This window comes from Oryctolagus cuniculus, chromosome 1 (assembly GCF_964237555.1).
Source record: "Oryctolagus cuniculus chromosome 1, mOryCun1.1, whole genome shotgun sequence".
Classification (NCBI taxonomy): Eukaryota; Metazoa; Chordata; class Mammalia; order Lagomorpha; family Leporidae; genus Oryctolagus; species Oryctolagus cuniculus.
In genome coordinates, this window is record NC_091432.1 from 22,051,807 (window position 1) to 22,074,410 (window position 22,604).

Below are 22,604 nucleotides of genomic sequence, written 5' to 3' on the forward strand. Positions count from 1 at the left end.
AAACCAGATTCAATGTGATACCAATCAAAATACCAGACATTCTTCTCAGATCTGGAAAAAATTATGCTGAAATTAATATGGAGGCACAGGAGAACTTGAATAGCTAAAGCAATCTTGTACAACATAAACAAAGCTGGACGCATCACAATACCAGATTTAAAGACATACTACAGGGCAGTTATAATCAAAACAGCATGGTACTGGTACAGAAACAGATAGATAGACCAATGGAACAGAATAGAAACACCAGAAATCAATCCAAACATCTACAGCCAACTTATATTTGATCAAGGATCTAAAACCAATCCCTGGAGTAAGGACAGTCCATTCAATAAATGTGCTGGGGGCCGGCACCGTGGCTCAACAGGCTAATCCTCTGCCTTGCGGCGCCAGCACACTGGGTTCTAGTCCTGGTCAGGGCGCCGGATTCTGTCCTGGTTGCCCCTCTTCCAGGCCAGCTCTCTGCTATGATGGCCAGGGAGTGCAGTGGAGGATGACCCAAGTGCTTGGGCCCTGCACCCCATGGGAGACCAGGAGAAGCACCTGGCTCCTGCCATCAGATCAGCACGGTGTGCCAGCCGCAGCACGCTGGCTGCAGCAGCCATTGGAGGGTGAACCAACAGCAAAGGAAGGTCTTTCTCTCTCTGTCTCTCTCTCTCTCACTGTCCACTCTGCCTGTCCAAAATAAAAAAAAATACAATAATAAATGTGCTGGGAAAACTGGATTTCCATGTGCAGAAGCATGAAGCAAGACCCCTACCTTTCACCTTACACAAAAATCCATTCAACATGGATTAAAGATCTAAATCTACAACCCAACACCCTCAAATTATTAGAGAACATTGGAGAAACCCTGCAAGATTCAGGCACAGGCAAAGACTTCTTGGAAAAGACCCCAGAGGTACAGGCAGTCAAAGCCAAAATTAACAATTGGATTACATCAAATTGAAAAGTTTCTGTACTGCAAAATAAACAGTCAGGAAAGTGAAGAGGCAACCAACAGAATGGGAAAAAAATATTTGCAATCGATAAAGGATTAATAACCAGAATCTACAAAGAGATCAAGAAACTCCACAGCAACAAAACAAACAACCCACTTAAGAGATGGGCCAAGGACCTCAATAGACATTTTTCAAAAGAGGAAATCCAAATGGCCAACAGACACATGAAAAAATGTTCAGGATGACTAGCCATCAGGGAAATGCAAATCAAAACCACAATGAGGTTTCACCTTATCCCAGTTAGAATGGCTTACATACAGAAATCAACTAACAACAGATGCTGGTGAGGATGTGGGGAAAAAGGGACACTAATACTCTGTTGGTGGGAATGCAAACTGTAAAGCCACTATGGAAGACAGTTTGGAGAAACTGTTAAAGCCACTATGGAAGACAGTTTGGAGATTGCTCAGAAACCTTAATATAGGCCCACCACATGACCCAACCATCCTACTCCTTGGAATTTACCCAAAGGAAATTAAATTGGCAAATAAAAGAGCTATCTGCACCTCAATGTTTATTGCAGCTCAATTCACAATAGCTAAGACATGGAATCAACCTAAATGCCCATCACCAAAAGACTGGATAAAGAAATTGTGGGATATATATACTCTATAGAATATATATATACAGCAATATATATTTATTTTATATATATACTATATATATATATATGCATACACACATGCAATATACAGCAGTAAAAAAAAAAGAAATCCGGTCATTCGCAACAAAATGGAAGAATCTGGAAAACATCGTGCTGAGTGAAATAAGCCAATCCCAAAGGAACAAATATAATATGTTCTCCCTGATCAGTGACAACTAACTGAGCATCTAAAAGGAAATCTGATGAAGTGAAATGGACACTATGAGAAACAATGTCTTGATCAGCCCTTGTCCTGACTGTCAACAAACAACTTACTATTTTATTCCTCTTAGTATTTTTTTGTTCTACTTAATACCATTGTTTGAACTCTTTAATTAACACACAATTATTCTTAGGCGTTTAAAATTAACTGAAAAGTGTTAAATATAAGAATGTGAATAAGAGAGGGAGACGTACAGTTTGGCACCAATTTTTTTTTAATCTCTTTATAACCAAATCAACCCAGCCATACAGTAATAGAGTAATCCAAGTGGCTCAAAGGAAAGAGTGCAGTGAGAAAGGAGTACTCAGGGAAAAGGGAAGGGTAGACCTATTCCAGAATTTTCTTTCTAGTAACAATAGAAAACCTGACCTTCATTTTATCCCTTGCTCCCAGCCCTGCAGAAAGGAGCAGATGAACACACGAAGTAGACAACCGTAGGTATAGACGTAAACTTTCTGAATTTTGTTTGCTTCATGGGACTAATTGTTCCTGTTCTGAGTCCATTGCAGAGTTGTATCAAAATCATGATGACAAAATCCCTGTGCTACAATCTCCCTCATGGTAAACTTGGGGAAACCAGTTCCAAGGGAGGGAGAGTGACTTACTCCACTTGGCTGGGGTAGTTAGCAGAAGCTTCGTGATTAGAACCAGAATGCCTGGCCAAGCTGGTGTCTTTTACTTTTACCAGGGTTCAGGGTCTGCGGGAAAGGAAATATGTACTTAATTATGGTCATCAGAGCTTCCATGTACAAAGGTTTCCTCTTGTTCCACAAAGAGGTTGTGCCTATGTGGTCTTAATTGCAAGATTTCAGGGTCTCAGAAGGTTCCTATGAGGCAGTAAAGGAAGATACTTCAGTTCTCATTTTACTGGTATGGAGAGTGTGGCTCAGAGAAGTCATAAGATTTTTCCCAATGTCACACAGCATGCAGCAGAGACAGAGCGCTGATCCCAATCACTAGAATCCATCACTCTCTTAACTCCTACCCGCTGAACCTGGGACAGGCAGAGAAGAAAGAATTCACAAAATCTGCTCTCTGCAGCCTTAAAGAATAACAAGACTTTGCATACCTGACTTCATCTGGAAATGAGATATTCCTCGACAGAAGGCCTTCTCTGGTTAACTGAAGCGAATCCATTTCTCTGGTTCCTTCTTCCCTCCCTTGCTGCTAACTCGTAGTTAACTGCTTTTGATATAAGCCCTTTCAAAGAACTAAACTATTTGAAACACATTCTCTAAAAAGCAATTTGGCAACAATTTAGTCTTAGAAATAATTAGAGATGTTCACAAAGATGTAGCTACAAATATTTTCATGGCTGCATTACCCACAATACCCCGAAAAACCTCTTTTTTATGTTGAAAATTTTCCCAACAATAAGGAACGGTTAAATATAGCATGATGCATGCATATACGAGAGTTCTACTCAGCCATTTAAAAGTATGCTGTAGTAAATAAATATTACATAGAATGTGGTCCTCAATTTGTTAAGTGAAAAATACATTTATGAATCTGTTTTTGTAAAACAAACAAAACTAGGCTGGCGCCACGGCTCACTAGGCTAATCCTCAGCCTTGCGGTGCCGGCACACCGGGTTCTAGTCCTGGTTGGGGTGCCGGATTCTGTCCTGGTTGCCCCTCTTCCAGGCCAGCTCTCTGCTGTGGCCCGGGAAGGCAGTGGAGGATGGCCCAAGTGCTTGGGCCCTGCACCCCATGGGAGACCAGGATGAGTACCTGGCTCCTGCCTTCGGATCAGTGCGGTGCACCGGCCGCAGCGTGCCAGGGGCAGTGGCCATTGGAGGGTGAACCAAGGGCAAAAAGGAAGACCTTTCTCTCTGTCTCTCTCTCTCACTATCCACTCTGCCTGTCAAAAAAAAAAAAAAAATGCACCAGGAATTTCATCTTCCTGATGGCCCAACCTCAGCAGGACCCTTGGTTACGGCCCACACAGGAGCTATGTGCTCAGGATACGCTGCAATGTGTGGGGCTAGTTTTTACTACTATGAAATAGTCTCAAGTCGCTGTATTCTTCAAATTCTCATGACCGCATCTTGCAATCTTTTTTGTCTCCCAACTCAAAACTCAAGTCTTCCAACTTGTGAGCATCAGTGCCACCCACAACTTGTAGCATATAGCTTCTAACCTAAAGACAGCTGAAAAATTAATCAAAATTTGGAGTAAAAACAATGAATGTGAAAGTCATTGAGGAAGTACACAGTATTGTAAGTGCTAGCACAGTTACTACTTTATGCTTGTTATATTACTTTGTGTATGCATTTATATTTATACTGTTGTGACTCACTTTCATCATCCATGAAGTGGGCATATTAACAGGACCTACATTCTATGATCGTTGTGAAGAATAAATGAGTCATTATACTGGAAACGTATTTAGATCAGTACTTGGCACTGAGTAAATCCTGAGTGTTGGTTACAAAGAAAATCAAATGTTAGGGCTAACAAAAGACAGTGTGCTTTGAATCAGAGCTTGGGGGATTTTCGTGGGAGTAAAGTACTTGAACTTTAAAGAAGACCTCTGACATCTGGTTCTTTTCTTGGAGACTTTGCTTGTTTACTTTGTGATTCTCAGGGCTTTTATTCTAGGTGATGTTCCCCAGTACACACACACACACACACACACATGCACACACAGGTACACAGGCCACTACATCCATCACCCTTTCTTTTCTCTCCCTTCCATGAGTCTTTATGCTCTCATTGTCAACAAAAGGAAGGAAGGTAATTTAGGATGTGATGTCGCACATAGAATATTTCTATAACGATGTAAATATTAACTAATATAATATATACTAGGTATTAAACACACTCCCTCCTGTCTAACCTAAGCATCAGATATATTAATTCATTTAACTTCCACAACAACCAATTGAAATAGAGACTACTATGATTTCCATCTTATAGATAGAAAAAGCAAGGCCCAAAGAAGCTAAACATCCTCCTCAAGGCCACACAGAGCTATTCACAGTGGCCCCTGAGGCTGTGTTGGAAGACTGCGTCCCCAGGTCATCCTGATATTAACGTGGGTGTGTGTAGTCCCTAGAAAGGACGCTTACAAGAATGGCGATAAGTGCTGACCCTCCACTGGAAGACTTTGCTGATCCCTTCTGCCTTTCACAGAGAGCACTGGATGCCCTGTTGAGGAATCATTGGGAATATGGGAGATTTCTCCAGTGATCCCTGCTTGGTACTCTGCACTTGGAGGCAGAAGTCCTGTGTGTGAGTCCTGTCTCCTAATCCTTCAGTGCTGTGTGAACACAGTGATCTGGTGTAATCCCTCAAGCACCATATGCCCTGTATTCAAAGTGGAGACTGTGACAACAGAGCTGTTGAGAGAGCCAAATGCACTAATGCTTGAGACAAGTGTCTTATAAGTCCTAATGAACCACACAGACAGGAGGTAGGATAATTAGTTCCTGGGGGAGAAAAGTCCTTCTGAGGGTCCTCAGCTGTAACTGCACAGTGATCACTGATGCCACTTTTACAAAATGGCAGCCTTGATCATGGCCCTGCCCACCACTCAGAGAACGTCAGGCTGGTGCTGCGCTAGGAGTGACACACTCAGGGTGTCTCCATCAGGGGGCAGCTGCCCTGTCCCCCATACCTTCAAAGCAGCAGTTTCCAGAAATGTTCTTGAGTTGTAGCAATAATGGGTCCAATCAGCCGCGAGGAAGAACTTCTTCACTAAGTAGATTTAATTGACTAAGTATTACTCTTTTCATGAGAGCTCCCTTCATGGAGATACATAAGAGTAGAATGGACATTTTCACCTTAAATGCTTCAGAAATTGGCCTGCTCAGAGGCAGAGGCCAATGATCCCAAAGGGTCTTTCCCAACCCCATCCTGCTAGGTGCTCAGTTCTTTGCTCAGTGTTGCCAATTCACATTTAGACATTTAGATGTCTCTGTCGCCAATAGATCAGCTGCATTCCCAACACCAAAGGCAACTTATTATTATGACATCTATATTTTTTGGTGTATTTTCAATCATACCCAGTTCCCAAAGAACACATGCCCAATTTATATACTTCAGAATGCAGGAAATTTATGCAGAAAAGTCTGTAATTGTTGCTTGTGGTGATAATAACTCTCTACTGCTTTATGTCCTCCAGTGTACCCTATTTTATTAGATCACAGAGTGGTGACTGAGATATGGATAGGCAATGGTTGTGGTCTATAGGTGACAAAAGGTAACAGCAGAGACAAGTTCAGCAAGTTGTCTGAAACAGCACACCTTGTTAGAGCTGATTCCTAGACCCAGAATATTTTCCGTAACTCTATCTCTCTCCCTCTCCCTCTCCCTCTCTCTCCCTCTCCCCCCCGCCCTCACACACACACACAGATACACACACACAAAACCCCACTTTCACTCCTTGGACCACCTAAGACAGAAATGGGAGGAGACAGTGACACAGAGTTCCAGTCCAGTGGCTATTTGCCCTTCCAGACCCCAGAAATCCCAGGCAGTTGTCTCTAAGCTGAACCTGCTATCCTCTAGTGAGACATTATGCCTATTCTGACCACAGAAAACCTGACCCCCAATATGACTCTTGCCCTGCCGAGGAGTCTTCCATACATGCAGTGTGGGTGGGGGCCAACAGCATACCTTGGAATCTTCTTGCAAATCTTACACCCCAAGACACATTCCTAATTCTCGAAAGCCCAAGTTCCCACTCTGCCTCAACACACACGGAATTAGGAGTGCACTAGGATTCAGAAGGGCTGTTGTAGCTTAGCTTTTAATAGGTAGAAAACATAAAATCAGGGTATGGCGTCTTCGTGCAGCAGGTTAAGCTGCCACCTATGACACCGGCATCCCATATGGGCGCTGGTTTAAGTCCCAGCTGTTCCACTTCGGATCCAGTTCCCTGTTAATAAGCCTAGGACAGCAGCAGAGGATGGCCTAATTACTTGGGCTCCTGCCTCCCACATTGGAGACTCAGATAGAGTTCCAGGCTCTTGGTTTTGGTCTGGCCCAGCCCCAGCCGTTCCAGCCATCTGGAGAGTGAACCAGTGGACAAAAGATCTCTCTCTCTCTCTCTCTCTCTCCATCTCCCCCTCTCTCTCTGTAACTCTAACTTTCAAACAAATAAAATAAATCTTTTTTTAAAAAAAGGGGAAATTGTGACACATGCTATAATATGAATAATTTTTGAAGATATAAAAGAAAGAAAATATAAAATTGCATCATTAATGGGGGGCGTTATAACTCCTAAGATATTATTGAAAAAGTTCTCAAGTTTGAGCAGTTTCAAATCACATTTAAGAGGTAGAAGGAAGGTCACCTAGCTATGTTCCAAAATAGGAAGTTGGGCTTTTTACTGCAGTGTGAGCTGGTACACATCCCAGACAGGGAGTTTTTGGAATCACGACATTACACTAACTCATTAAAAGAATCCTCTGTTTGGTGCTGGTAATGGGTACTGATGGAAACCTTAGCTGTAACTTTTTTTCCCATTTTGTGTTCAGTGCTTGGCACTATTATTTTATTAACAATGGTAGCTGTCTTCAAAGTACTTTTGTGGCAGTTAAAAAAAATAAAAGCACATAAAAATTTTAAAACCCAAGCTAAAGTACACAAAATTTGGGTAGATCTACATTGACAAAATAACAAAATTCCAAAAATGGTAACCTTTCCCCAGGTATGCCCATTAATGCTGTTTTAACATTGTCCTCCTTTATAAAATAAAGGATATCCAGTTTAATTGTAGACTATTTGCCCAAAAATCTTGGGCATTACAAAATTCAGCCAGTCTAGGCCAAAAGAAATCTCTATCTATGTATAATAAATTCTCAACAATTTGAAATAAGAGAAATAAGAAATTATTCAACATTCAGAATTATAGTTTATTGTAAAAGAATATATTTATTTTTTCACATACAATGCATGTTATAAAGTAATATATATCAGAATTAATAAGAGAATGAAACATATAGTTGAAATATTACAGTTCAAAATGAGCCTATGTTACATAATAATGAATTTTAAACACAAAGCTTCATGTTATTTCATTTATTTCAGATGTTTCTCAAACAGCATCACAGTTTTTAAATGTTGGCCACAAAACTATCAAGTTAGCACATTGGTAATATAGGTTACTCTGTATTAACAGATTATGCCTACATTTTAAGAGGTAAATTTGGATAAAATTCTTATATAACTTTATCACTAAGAATAAATATAGAAAAGTATTGTCTGATTCTTTAGGGGATTTTTAAAATCAGAAATGAGATATTAAAAATAAGTTTTGTGAAAAATTAATACAGCATAATTGGAACATAGATTGTATGTGAGCCAACAACCAAAAACTCAAACAGGAAAACCTGAAAACAAAAGTAAACAAAGTGGAAGCAAAGTCAGCTTTTATTTTTCTAAGATTAAGCCATGGAAATTCAAAATATAAATAATAATTACTACAAATATTTTTCTACAACCCAAAGTACAGTCTTTCTTCATGCTGGCCAGCAAATATGTGTGCCTTAGAAATCCCAGCAGTACAGTCGCCTTCTGCATCAATTCTTCTACTCAGAATGCATTCTCTTCCCTAAATTAACATAATCCCTTTATGATTTTAAAAAGAGAACAAAACAGAAATGTAGCACCCTAATAAGGCAAGAGCTTGGAAACTGCAGACAAAAATAAAATTACAATCTAAGATTTTTTAACAGTAAGATTAATAAAGAAATAAAATCACATTTGTATAGCACTTTTCATTCAAAAAAAATACCGAAGTGTATTGAACTAAGATTTGCTTCACTCATTACTGAGGTGTGTTCATTCCTGCAGAAGAAACATGGAGTCTGATGAATAGCAAGAGTATACTTCGGATATTACCCTCCTTCTGGACCAAGAATTAAAAGATAAAAAGATATTAAGTGCAGGGCCAGCGCTGTGGCATGGCGGGTAATCCTCTGCCTGCAGTGCCAGCATTCCATAGAAGCACTGGCTCGAGTCCCAGCAGCTCCACTTCTGATCCGGCTCTCTGCTATGGCCTGGGAAAGCAGTAGAACATGGCCCAAGTGCTCGGGCTCCTGCACCTGCGTGGGAGACCCAGAAGAAGCTCCTGGCTCCTGGCTTCGGATCGGTGCAGCTCTGGCCATTGCAGCCATCTGGGGAGTGAACCAGCGGATGGAAGACTCCTACCTCTGCCTCTGCCTCTGCCTCTGCCTCTGCCTCTGCCTCTGCCTCTACCTCTCTGTAACTCTGCCTTTCAAATAAAAAGTAAATCTTTAAAAAAAAAAATTAAGTGAAGTCTATTGCAGCTATACCTCCTTAAATTCACCAAACTTGGCCCAGCATTGCTGTGCAGCAGGTTAAGCTTGCTACTTGTTACTCTGAGACCCCATTTTGGAGTCCGGCTGCTCTGCTTCTGATCCAGTTCCCTGCTAATCCAAGGAGCTGGGCCCCTGCCACCCACACGGGAGACCTGTATGGAGTTCCTGGCTCCTGGCTTTGACCTAGCCGAGACCTGGCTGTCGTAGTCATTGGAAGAGTGAACCAATGAATGCAAGATCTCTCTCTCTCTCTCTGCCTTTCAAATAAAATAAAAATATCCACCAAACTAGTGTTCTGCCAGTCTTTTTTTTTTTTTTTTTTTTTTTTTTTTTTTTACAGGCAGAGTGGACAGTGAGAGAGAGAGAGACAGAGAGAAAGGTCTTCCTTTTGCCGTTGGTTCACCCTCCAATGGCCGCCGTGGCTGATGCGCTGCGGCCGGCACACCGTGCTGATCCGATGGCAGGAGCCAGGTGCTTCTCCTGGTCTCCCATGGGGTGCAGGGCCCAAGGACTTGGGCCATCCTCCACTGCACTCCCTGGCCACAGCAGAGAGCTGGCCTGGAAGAGGGGCAACTGGGACAGAATCCGGCACCCTGACCAGGACTAGAACCTGGTGTGCCGGCGCCGCGAAGCGGAGGATTAGCCTAGTGAGCCGCGGCGCCGGCCTTCTGCCAGTCTTAATGCATCATTTTCTAGTAGTGGAGCTGGATGGGCACAAAGCCAGGCACAATCTCATACCCAACCTCTCTGTGCCTACAAAACAACTTCCTGTAGGTTTGATGATAGAAGTGTTGTCTTTGAAATGAAACAGCCTCTCCAGAGTTGCTTCTGTAATCCTGACCTTGCACTTGAATTAGAACACAGTGACCCAAAGACTGGGCCAGAGAGGAAATGATCCCTTCTGTTTGACCAGGGGACACCCCGGCCCAGACTCAAGCTTCTACCTCTATCTATGTCCCTCTGCTTTTTCCTGTCCATCTTTTTTTTTTTTTTTTTTTTTTTTTTTTTTTTTGACAGATAGAGTTAGACATTGAGAGAGAGAGGGAGACAGAGAGAAAGGTCTTCCTTCCATTGGTTCACCCCCCAAATGGCCGCCATGGCCGGAACTACACAGATCCGAAGCCAGGAGCCAGGTACTTCTTCCTGGTCTCCCATGCAGGTGCAGGGGCCCAAGCACTTGGGCCATCTTCCACTGCCTTCCTGGGCCACAGCAGAGAGCTGGACTGGAAGAGGAGCAACCGGGACTAGAACCCGGTACCCATATGGGATGCTGGCGCCACAGGCGGAGGATTAACCAAGTGAGCCATGGCGCTGGCCCCCCGTCCATCTTTTGATGCATAAACTCACAATGACAAAAGGCAACTGGATGCAGCTAGATTCCATACATGAATTCAAGTTACATGGAGCCACTCATATTTTCCAGGTCTCATCTATTGCCCCCAAATGGCATACATGCCTTTAAAAATAAAAATACCTGAAGCCTTTATTTATCATTGAACAAAAACTGTACTGAGTGCCCCTGTGTGCCAGGGGGTGACGTAGGCACTGGGGATGCTGGAGGGGAGAGGGAGAGGTTGGTGGGGGCGTTTCTGCTCTCCTGGAGCCCACCTTCTTTCTCATCTTAGTGACCACACTCAGAACTCGCCACACAATCAATTGACTGTGCACAGGGACCAGATCTGTGTGTGCATGCTCTTGTTACAATGCATCCAAACCACACATTGCTCTTGGGTTCTTGCCTTTTTAAAGGCGTTATGTGACACACTCAAGCTGTAGCCCTCGGAAGTGGAAGTGGGACAGCATGTGCATGTATGTTGGCGGGGTGGGGAGAGGAATGAACTTGGCATTTATGTTGGTTACGATGAGCACGTATTGATTTTGTAATTACATATAATTCCATAAAAGATTTTTGAAGCTACCCTTAGCCTTCAATATTCTTCAGTGATTGAAACAAGACAGATGCAAGTAAACGCAGCCCCCAGAAAGCCCCAGAGTCAAGAGGGAAGGACAGCACTGCAGAAAACTTCACAGGACCTCCTCCCCAACACCTAAGGAAACAACAGCAAAGTTCACTAGTGGCAGCTAATATGTGGAAACAGGCATGGCCGGAACTATAAGGCTCAAAACGTGGCAACTAAGACAAGAAGAAACTCTGGGCTGGAGTAGGGCGGCAGCATGCTAAGGCTCCGGGCTGCCCCCAACTTTGGAAAAGCTCAGGGGAGAGGTCAAGTCCGTCCTGAGAATTCCCACCGGTAACTCCTGGCTTGGTGAGAAGCCAGAGGCTGTCCCAAGGTTTCACTTTCCCTGAAAACTGTGCTTGAGGGAAACAGAGACCACGTACAAGGAGGCAGGCTCTGGCAGAGGTGGGGACTCCAGAGCTCTGTCCTGAATGGAGCACAGATGGGAAGAGGCCAGAGGTTAGCTATCCATCAAAAGGAGACACAGTTCCCACTGAAATTGGGAGATTTGAGCTCTGGTGTTGGACAAGGCCTCCAAAGGCAGAATAGAGCCCAAGCTGCCAAGCTATCTAACAAAGACCACCTCAGGTGAGCCCTGCCTGCCCCTTGCTCTCAGGCTATACAGAACATCAGACAGCTCTTCAACTGTAGACCCTAGGGAGAAAACAAATGATCCTGTGAGGTGGAAGTCAGGATGTCACTAACACATGAGGAGCAAATTGATAGAAAATACAATATGAATAAGCTGCCAAAGCATGACCAAGGTAAAAGGAAGTGCAGGGACACTAATACAAGTGCATACCAGACACACACAGGCATCTAACTAAAAAACAGCCTAATAAAAGCACAGGGCGGGGCTGGTGTTGTGGTGCACTGCCTGCGATGCTGGCATCCCATATCAGAGTCCTGGTTGCTCCATTTCCCATCTAGCTCCCTGCTAATGCACCTGGGAAAGCAGCAATGGTCCAAGTACCTGGGATCCTGCCACCCGCGTGGGAGCCCTGGATGGAAGATCTCTTTCTCTTTCTATTTCTCCTTCTCTCAGTCATTCTGCCTTTCAAATAAGTAAAATATATCTTAAAAAGAACATGAGTTCTTAATGATAAAATGACCGAATAACATGAAAAAAGAACACAGATCTAAGGAAATAGATGCCCAAAAAGTATCACTAAAAATCTCCATCACTCTCTCTGCCTTTCAAATAAATAAAACAAATTAAACTAAAAAACAAGAATACTCTTTAAAAATCAATCAATTAATAAAAATATTATAGAACAGAACAGGCAGAATGGAAATAAATAACAGTTATAAAAGATTGAAACCATCAAAATACCTATGCATCAACAGGACAAAGCAAACCAGGGAGAAGCCAACGGTCATGGAAGAGAAAGATTATTAGTATTAATAATTAGTATCTTTAAAGCAGCAAACTCAACAAATAAGATGGTAAAAGTACTAAAAGACCTAACACCAGAAAATTTCCTTTAAAAGGCAACCTTCTAAATGTGTGTATTACCTTCCAGACATTATTCTATGTGTGTTAACTCTATTAACTTAAATACTCCCAACAACTCCATGAGGTAGATATTATAGTTAAACTTTACAGAGAAAGAAACTGTGTTATAAATAAATTAAATAACTTTCTAAGATCTGACAGTAAGTGCCATCAAGCCAAGGAGAACAGAATCTCCCTATTGCAGAGGGTGCAGAAATACTGAACTGTAAAGGTCACAAATTCAAAACGCAACATTTTGAATAAAGGAAAAACTTTTCAGACATCCAGCCAGAAAATGTAAGTCAACTCCAGTGGGAAAAAAATCACACAGATGCCTTCCCTGCAATGATGGTGAATGCCAGAAACACAATAAACAACAACACAGCTCTTCCGAAATCGTGTGACCCAAGAACAATATTCCTATTCAAATGAAAAGCAGCACACATTAAAGAATTCAACAAAACAGTACTAATAAGTGATTTGAGAAAAAAAAGTGTTTACAATGAAATCCAACCAACTAAACAATGAACCAAATAAAGAATTTAAGGATAGAGAAGCTATAGCAAAAGAACGCAGCAAAAAATGAATAGTAGCTATTAATTATGAATATATAAAATATTAGAAATGATCTAAAACTCCATATTGTGCAAATAAAAATAATACAACTAAAGATAAATAACAAAGTAATAGAAGTGCTATACCAATAAAAGTCAAAATGAAGGAGAAGAAGGTGGGAAGAGGAGACAGTACTAAAGTTTCAATTTGCATGGGAGGGAATAAATCTGCCTAAAACTGAATCATTTAGGGTAAAAAGCAATGTTACAAACTGTCAAGGTATTTCACAATCTCTTCTTAACATCAGAAAGCATATTTTAAGAAATTATATCTACCATGATAAAGAAATGTTTATTTGAAGTTTATTAGTTCTTTCAGTTCTTTATCTTCTTTCGATTTAAGCTAAATTGAATGTAATAATTTTGTTTAAAAATAGCAAGTAGAGGGGCTGGAGCTGTAGTGCAGCGAGTTAACGCCCTGGCCTGAAGCGCCGGCAGCCCATATGGGCGCTGGTTCTAGTCCCGGCTGCTCCACTTCCGATCCAGCTCTCTGCTGTGGCCTAGGAAAGCAGTAAAAGATGGCCCAAGTCCTTGGGCCCCTGCACCCACATGGGAGACCCGGAGAAAGCTCCTGGCTCCTGGCTTCGGATCGGCGCAGCTCCAGCCGTTGTGGCCAGTTGAGGAATGAACCGGCAGATGGAAGACCACTCTCTCTCTCTGCCTCTTCTCTCTGTATAACTCTTTCAAATAAATAAATGAGTAAATCTTTAAAAAAAAATAGCAAGTAGAGATTTGGAGGGGGAGTGAACCAGTGGATGGAAGACCTTTCTCTCTGTCTCACCCTCTGTCTGTAACTCTACCTCTCAGATAAACAAATGAAATCTTTTTTAAAAAAACGAGTATGGTTCATTTTGTATAAGAGTAATAATAAATCGAGTGTTTACATCCATGCATCCATCATTCTATTTACCTAAGGAGTGATTACAAACATAAATTTTTTTATCTGACAGGCAGAGTTAGACAGTGAGAGAGAGAGAGAGAGAGAAAGGTCTTCCTTCCGTTGGCTCACCCACCAAATGGCCGCTATGGCCGACACCCTGTGGCCAGCGCTGTGCTGATCCGAAGCCAGGAGCCAGGTGCTTCCTCCTGGTCTCCTATGTGGGTGCAGGGCCCAAGGACCTGGGTCATCCTCCACTGCCTTCCCGGGCCACAGCAGAGAGCTGGACTGGAAGAGGAGCAACCGGGACAGAATCCGGCGCCCCAACTGGGACTAGAACCCCGGGTGCCAGCGCTGCAGGCAGAGGATTAGCCAAGTGAGCTGTGGTGCCGGCCATACCTAAATTATTTTTAAAAGCATAAACTATCTTTAAAAGCAAAAACAGTAGGGCTGGCGCTGTGTCCTAGTAGTTAAGCTGCCGCCTGGAGCGCTGGCATCCTATATGGGCGCCAGTTTGTGTCTTGGCTGCTCCTGGGAAAAGCGGCAGAAGATGACCCAAGTGCTCGGGACCTTGCACCCACATAGGAGACCTGGAAGAAGCTTCAGGCTCGTGGCTTTGGCCTGGCCCAGCTCCAGCAGTTGCAGCCATTTGGGGAGTGAACCAGTGGATGGAAGACTTCTCTCTCTGCCTCTGTCTCTCTCTCTCTCTGTAACTCTGCCTCTCAAATAAATTTTTTTTAAAAAGCAAAAACAATGAAACATAAATTATTTTTAAAAGCAAAAACAATTCTTACCTAAATAAAGAAATACGAGTTTGGAGAACTGAGTGGGACTTCGAAAATCTCCTCTTCTTTTATATAGTGACAGAGAGGGTGAGAGGGAGAGAATGAGATTCATTGCTAAACTAAACCAACATCATTCCCTCACAGGTATTCTGATTTCCTATTAGGAATTTAAGCAGCACAGAAAAGCATATCCAAAACAGTTAGGCTACAGGTGTTTGACCTAGCGGTAAGCCGCTGGTTGGAATGTCCACATACCCTATTGGACTACCTGGCTGCTCTCCGATTCCAGTTTCCTGCTAATGAGTTGAGTCTCTCCTGCCTATGGGAGACCCAGACTGAGTCCCTAGCTCTCGACTTTGGTCTAACTCAGCCTCAGCCATTGTGGCCATTTGAGGGAATGAACCAATGAATGGAAGGTCTGTTTATCTGTCTGCCTCAAAAAAAAAAAAAAAAAAAAAAAGTTAAAAAAAATCACATCAAGTTTTTCAATCTAGAAATAAATATCACTGCCCTTAGGTGAGTATTACTTCAGAGACTTTTTATTCAGACCCAGCAATTAGTGGATGGATGGATGACTGAGCCAGTTAGGAATAATATGATAGAAATGGAATTAGATGAAATGTGTTATTTTTTAACAAAAAAGATTTCATTTGAGTTTTTGATTATGACATTGTCCAAAGTGATATAAGAAATCAGCAGCAGAGATGGCAACAAAACCCAGAGTTTTCTATTTCCAGTTTGGGAGTCCATATCCTGCAGTACAAGTGCACTTAATTCCCTAACACATATATGATGCTGTGTCAACGTGCAGATGTAAAGTCACAGTCCCACCTCCACACACACACTACTACTAGCCTGGGGCCCCTACATCAGGCTGAGGTCTGGTCACATCTGGTCTGCACCCACAGAAGGGATTTTTCTTGTCTGACTTGTCATACCTACTCTGACATGAAAGGCACAAGACAGGGATAGCAGAACAGAGACCTGCGAGATGCATAGGAGAGAAGTTCCAACAGGAAGGGCAGTGGAGAGTCAAGAGGAGGCAGAGAAGAGGAACGGAGTCCCAAGGTGCAGAGAGGGGAGAGTGGCAGGCACAGAGTGCAAGACGACACAGCAAGAAGGGAAGATAGACACAGGCTACCATGAAGTAAAAGAAGCGTCTGGCTCCCAGACAGGCCCCATGAAAAGACACTTTCCTGGGTGGGCTTTTGGCAGAGTAGTTAAGTCGTCCCTTGGGATCCCTGCATCCCATATAGAAACTCCCAGCTCAAGTCCTGGCTCCTCCACTTCTAGTCCAGCTTCCCTGCTAATGGGTATTTGAGTCTCTGCCACCCACCTGGGAGACCTAGCTGGAATTCCAGGCTCCTGGCTTCAGTCTTGGCCCAGCCTGGGCTGTTGCAAGCATTTGAGGAGTGAACCAATGTATGATCAAAGATCTCTGTCTCTCTGCCTTTCAAATAAAATGAAAATAAATAAAATTTAAAAAAAAAAAATACTTTCCTGTTGGTGTGAACAGAAATGAAGACACCAGCTGAAGAAATGGATTCATTGGTAAAACAAGGTCAAAGTCAGGATGAAAAAGCAACCCTTGGTGCAGGCGTTTACCACAGCAGTTAAGACACCACTCGGGGATGCCCACTTCCCATATGGGAGTACCTGAGTCGGAGTTCTGGCTCCTCTCCTAACTCCAGCTTCCTGCAAATGCACATGCTGAGAGGGAGCAGCTGATGGCTCAAGTACCTGGGTTCCCGTCACCCACAAGGGAGACCCAGATTGAATTCCAGGCTCCTGCTTCAACCTGGCCCAGTCCTGGCTGTTCTGGGCATTTGGAGAGTAAACTGGTAGATTGGGAGATATCTGTCTATCTGTCTCTCTAAAATCAAATGAATAGTAATTAATTAATAATAAAGGCAGGGGCTTGCGTTGTGGTTCAGCAGGTTAAGCCGCTCCTTGTGCAGCCAGCATTCCATATTGGAGTGCCAATTTGAGTTCCAGCTGCTCTGCTTCTGGTCCAGCATCCTGCTAAGATACCTGGGAAGGTAGCAGAAAATAGCTCAAGTGCTTGGATTCCTGCCACTCAATGGGAGACCAGTCCTGGCTTCAGCCTTAACCCAGACCTGGCTGTTGATGCTATTTGGGTTGTGAACAAGCAGATGGAAGATTCATTCTCTTTCTCTCTCTCTCTCTCTCTCTCTCTCTCTTGCTTTTAAATAACTAATAATTTTAAAAATAACTAAAAGTTTTAGAAAAGCATCTCTCTCTCTCTCTCTCTCTTTTTTTTTTTTTTTTTTTTGACAGGCAGAGTGAACAGTGAGAGAGAGAGACAGAGAGAAAGGTCTTCCTATTTGCCGTTGGTTCACCCTCCAATGGCCGCCGCGGCCGGTGCATTGCGCTGATCCTAAGGCAGGAGCCAGGTGTTTTTCCTGGTCTCCCATGGGGTGCAGGGCCCAAGCACTTGGGCCATCCTCCACTGCACTTCCGGGTCACAGCAGAGAGCTGGCCTGGAAGAGGGGCAACCGGGACAGAATCCAGCGCCCCAACCGGGACTAGAACCCGGTGTGCCGGCGCCGCAAGGCGGAGGATGAGCCAAGGCGCTGGCCGTAAAGCATCTCTTCTTAAAGAGACCTCTCTCTCCTTTAGCTGGGGCAAGATAGTGTGTGGACACTTGACAGGTTTGAGTGGCTGAACAAAAAGAGTCACTCTTGGGGGAAGGAGGTACCTGCTTACATGTGGAAGCACTGCAAAAGTTCACAAAGGACTGGGAGACCAGACCCATAAGAAACAAAACTCTGGGAAAAGACACTGGCTGTCTGGAAGCCATTTTTTCACTCAAGCCTTTTCTTTTTTTTATATTTTTTTATTTTTTATTTTTATTTTTTTGACAGGCAGAGTGGACAGTGAAAGAGAGAGACAGAGAGAAAGGTCTTCCTTTGCCGTTGGTTCACCCTCCAATGGCCGCCGCGGCCGGTGCATTGCGCTGATCCCATGGCAGGAGCCAGGAGCCATGTGCTTTTCCTGGTCTCCCATGGGGTGCAGGGCCCAAGCACCTGGGCCATCCTCCACTGCACTCCCTGGCCACAGCAGAGAACTGGCCTGGAAGAGGGGCAACCGGGACAGAATCCGGTGCCCCGACCGGGACTAGAACCCAGTGTGCCTGCGCCACTAGGCGGAGGATTAGCCTAGTGAGCCGCGGCGCCGGCCTTCTTTTTTTTTTTTTTTAACTTTTATTTAATGAATATAAATTTTCAAAGTACGGCTTATGGATTACAATGGCTTCCCCCCCATAACGTCCCTCCCACCCACAACCCTCCCCTTTCCCATTCACTCAAGCCTTTTCTACCCCCGAAGGGACACTTTGTAGCACACACAATAGCAGGCACCCAATAACTTGGCTGCTTTCTGGAGGCCACTGACCAGTCCTCAGTACCCAGAGTTCAACAAGAAAGCCTAACTATCATCCACATAGCTTCTCAAATCACTCCTGGTCCCGTGAATGGGGTCACCTTATCTGAGGTTCTCGCAACCATCGTCACAACTCTCGACTTCCCTTGAAGCAATGCAAAACAGACAGGACATCTTTCTTAACGATCACGACTAACCTGAGTCACCAGCAAACTCCTGGTCCCCTTTTCATGCTCTTAAACCACTGGTCAATATTAGCCCCAGAGATCCACACGCCTAGTCTAAAGCTTCAGTGGTCCTCCAGTGCCTATGACAGCATAAAGCCCTTCACCCAGCATTCTACTGCCTCTACCGTTGCCAACCAAGGATTCCAGCATGTTGTTCCTTTTCTTCCTCATCATTCCCATAACAATACATTCTCCACCATTTCCAGAATATACCAGGTACCCACCACTCCAGACCTTCATTACAAAGTGCTCACAGCCAGCCATGCCTTTATTATTTTTCTAGCAAAATCCTACTCATCTTACAAAGCACAAGTAATATGCTCTCCACCCTCTGACCTCCCATCAGAATTGGTGACTCCCAGAGAGAGCATTTGGTCTAGCAGTTAAGAAGTTCTAATCCTGGCTCCACCCTTGATTCTAGCTTCCAGTTTATGGGCACCTGGAAGGCAGCGAGTGGTGGTTCAAGTACTTGGGTCCCTGCTACCCATGTAGGAGACTTTAATGGGATTCCTGACTCCCAGCTTCAGCCTGGTCCAACCCAGGCCATTGTAGCCACTAGGGGAGGGGAGGAAATCATGTAGGGACTCTACATTTCTGTCTTGTTTCCCAAATAAGTAAATAATTAAAAAAAAAAAAAAAAACAAGGATTAAGCATTCCTTCCACTGCCACAGTACTTTGCTCTGACCGCTACTTAGCACTTGATTAATTTTGCCTTGCGGTAGTTACTGTTGAACTCTATCTTAATTTAAACCTGTCCATATAGACAGTAAGTGAAGAACATGTACTTGAATATCGACTGGGTGCCAGACACTTTCATAGACATCATTCAGCTGATGCTTGTGTTGTTGGTAGGTAACACAGTGTTCACACATTTCAGGGGTTACCAAAGGCTTGTTATGTCATTCCATGAGAAGGTAGGGGACTGTTTGATTTCTGAACTTCTGCAGATGACAGGTCACTAAAATACGTCTCTTTTGGGAACTTGAAAGAAAGAAGAGAGTTAAACTGATCAACGCAGTGGGATGGCCCAGAGACAAAGGCAGCCGAGTTAGTCTTTGGTAAGCCTGAATCAGAAAAACACCCTAGCCAGCACACAACATCATCTTTTTTACTGCTTTTTTTTTTTTCTCTTCATCAGGAATTTGCCACTCCATCTCCACTCTGCCCGGAGTCAGAACTCTTCACGTTAGATGGTTCTAACCCCGGACCTGCCACCAAGCCACAAATTTTCTGTGGATTGGGCAAGATTGGATCCTTCAAAAGCTGCCTCAATTTTTCCTAGTGCAAATTGGGAAATTCGGGCTGGACAGTCTCAAATGTCCCTATGAGTTCTAGACATATCCTAAGATTCTAGGGCAGGCCACAAGTTAAGTCACTGCTGCTGAGTCCTGCCTCTGCTTCCGATCCAGCTTCCTGCTAATGTGCCTGAGAGGCAGTGGGCAAAAGTCCAAGTACTTGCATTCCTACCACTCATAAGGAGACCCTGATGGAATTCCAGACTCCTGACTTCAACCTAGCCCAACCCTGGCTGTTGCAGGCATTTGGGGAGCCAACCAGTGGTTGGAACGTCTCTTTCTCTCTCCCTGTCAGTGTCACTCTGCCTTTCAGATAAATAAATAAATATTTTTTTTTAAATCCTAGGATTCTATGTTGAATGAGCATAAACAAAACTGCTTTGGAATTTTGCCTCATTATTCAGGCCGACTTGCAAATGCTAAATTGTGGAATATTATGGTAAAGATGGCAATAAAGCAGTCAGTGTGTGTGCATGTGTGCGTGTGTTCTGTGAATATTTTTTTATGCGTATCATGAGGGGTGAAGTGTAACATTGTCAGTCATGACAGTATATTTTCAAAAATTGTTTTTCATTTATTTAAATAGTAAAAATCTTGCTTGGTTATTCCCCACTAGGGGTTGCCATTTATTTGTTGTTGTTATCAAAAATTAATAAAGTTTAATGTTAAACACATTTTAATCTTACACTTGAGGACCACTTTACAAAACCCACAGACTTATAGAATTCAACAACCACCACCAATGAATCAACTCTCTTCACTGACATCTAACATCTGACTACTTATCCAAGGAGTTTTTGTTGAGAAAAAATGAATTAATAAGTCAACAGTGTCGCATGGACTTCCACAGGGAGAAGGGCACGGGTAACAGCTGATTGCAGGCAGATAATCAATGTAAGCATATCATTCATTCACCACTGGATCAGAATCCAAGTGTTATTTGCAGAACTATCACATAGTCTGGGTGAGATCTCCCTTCCGACAGGTCTGGGTGAAAACATGCAGCTAACCTACACGGCAAGTAGCTATGCACACCACAGCATAAGCTCCATCGTAGGTGTCTCTGAGAAAGCCTGAGAAGCTCTGCTTAATGTTGATGGGGATCATCATCGATCTCCACAGATCTGAGGGGGGCACTGAGGCCTCTCTCCCCTCTACTGTCCTAGAAAGCCAAGAAGTGCTCGGGTTGAGAGCAGACTCCCATTCTTGTTTATAACCAGACCAAAAAGCATGTGAAGTTCTGATATCTGCAAACTTTGTGCAGTTCTGATATTTTTCCAAGACTGTTTCACAACAGGCCTCAAACGTGGTCTCAATAAGAAGGCTCCAACTACCTAAGAATTTTCATTTGCTCTGCAAGGAAAAACAATTTTTAATAAGAAAATTTTTAAAAAGGAGACCAAAATTTTTTTTGTAGGGTGGGTGCATGATGTTGTGAAAATACAGAGAAAATATCCAGGAAGAAAAAGGAAAAGACAAACAAATGACAAGTATACTCCATAGGGTAAAAAATACTTATAATGCATAGGAGAAAAAATATTTGTATATCATGGGAGAAGTAGGAAGGCTCTTCTAAAACAGAAGTCATCCTGCTAAACACAATCAGTTCATTTGCTCTTAGGAAGCCAGCTAATGAAACCAATTGTTTTTGTATCAATACAATTTTTAAAAAGAAAGTCAGACTGGTTAATAAAAATTCGAGCAACAGCTTCAATAGTGTATTTTTAAGATTCCATATTCTCTAGCCGGCGCCGTGGCTCAATAGGCTAATCCTCCACCTTGCGGCGCCGGCACACCGGGTTCTAGTCCCGGTCGGGGCGCCGGATTCTGTCCCGGTTGCCCCTCTTCCAGGCCAGCTCTCTGCTGTGGCCAGGGAGTGCAGTGGAGGATGGCCCAGGTGCTTGGGCCCTGCACCCCATGGGAGACCAGGAAAAGCACCTGGATCCTGGCTCCTGCCATCGGATCAGCGCGGTGCGCCGGCTGCAGCGGCGGCCATTGGAGGGTGAACCAACGGCAAAGGAAGACCTTTCTCTCTCTGTCTCTCTCTCTCACTGTCCACTCTGCCTATCAAAAATAAAAATTAAAAAAAAAAAAGATTCCATTTTCTCATAAAATAGATAGTATTCATTTAAGGTTATTTTTTCACTATCTTGAATTATAAATCGAGTATATATTTGTATATACTCTGGATTGTCCCCAAAAGCAAAGCCCCCTCCAAATCTATATTTTCAATGCATCTATACAACAGATTCTAACCTGTTTGCTTTCGTAAAAGTCACTGGCAGTTTTTTTTTTTCCTAAAAGAAGATCCTTTCCCAAAACTCTATATTTTTCTTTTACTCAGGATATTTAAAAATGATTACTACTTTTTCAAGGCTTGTTTAATTACAGAGTAATTAAGGTTTTACAAAGTTAAAGTACTGTCATGACTCAGAGAGCCCTTAATCTAATTATTAGGGTGAAGGATGCATGACCTTTTGCCCTCTCAATCCTGTCTCTAGTCTGGAAAAAAGGGCTCTTTGCTTAGAGAGAACTAAGTTGTATATTCATCAAAATATAGTAGCAAATTTAACAGCAGTGAGATTCTAAATATGCTTGATATATCAGTTAAAAAATACTTCTTGGGTATAAAACCTGGATCTGTGTGTGTGTGCTCCTAAGAAAGCGGTCATGAATTTCACTTGATGTTCTTCTGTTATGTTTGAACTCACCTCAAATCATCCTCTAAATTTAACTTCTTCAGATTTTTTTCCTTTTTGTCTTATGTTTTAATTTTTTCTTTAATTATTTTGGCA

General features: G+C 43.1%; 1 long non-coding RNA gene across 14 annotated transcripts in view; it reads right to left on the reverse strand.

Annotated features, from left to right (window-relative positions):
• The window catches only part of LOC103351346 (uncharacterized), a 103,547-nt gene that overhangs the window by 65,556 nt on the left and 15,387 nt on the right, over nucleotides 1-22,604 (reverse strand). For 3 of the 14 annotated variants that reach the window (XR_011387508.1, XR_011387502.1, XR_011387492.1), the window contains exon 1: nucleotides 18,484-21,792. The exons of 1 other annotated variant lie outside the window; for it this stretch is intronic. This is a non-coding gene — a long non-coding RNA (uncharacterized lncRNA). Of the gene's footprint in view, nucleotides 1-18,483; nucleotides 21,795-22,604 lie in introns of those variants that run through there. 10 more of the 14 variants (XR_011387496.1, XR_011387493.1, XR_011387505.1 and 7 more) reach the window with 7 other exon arrangements.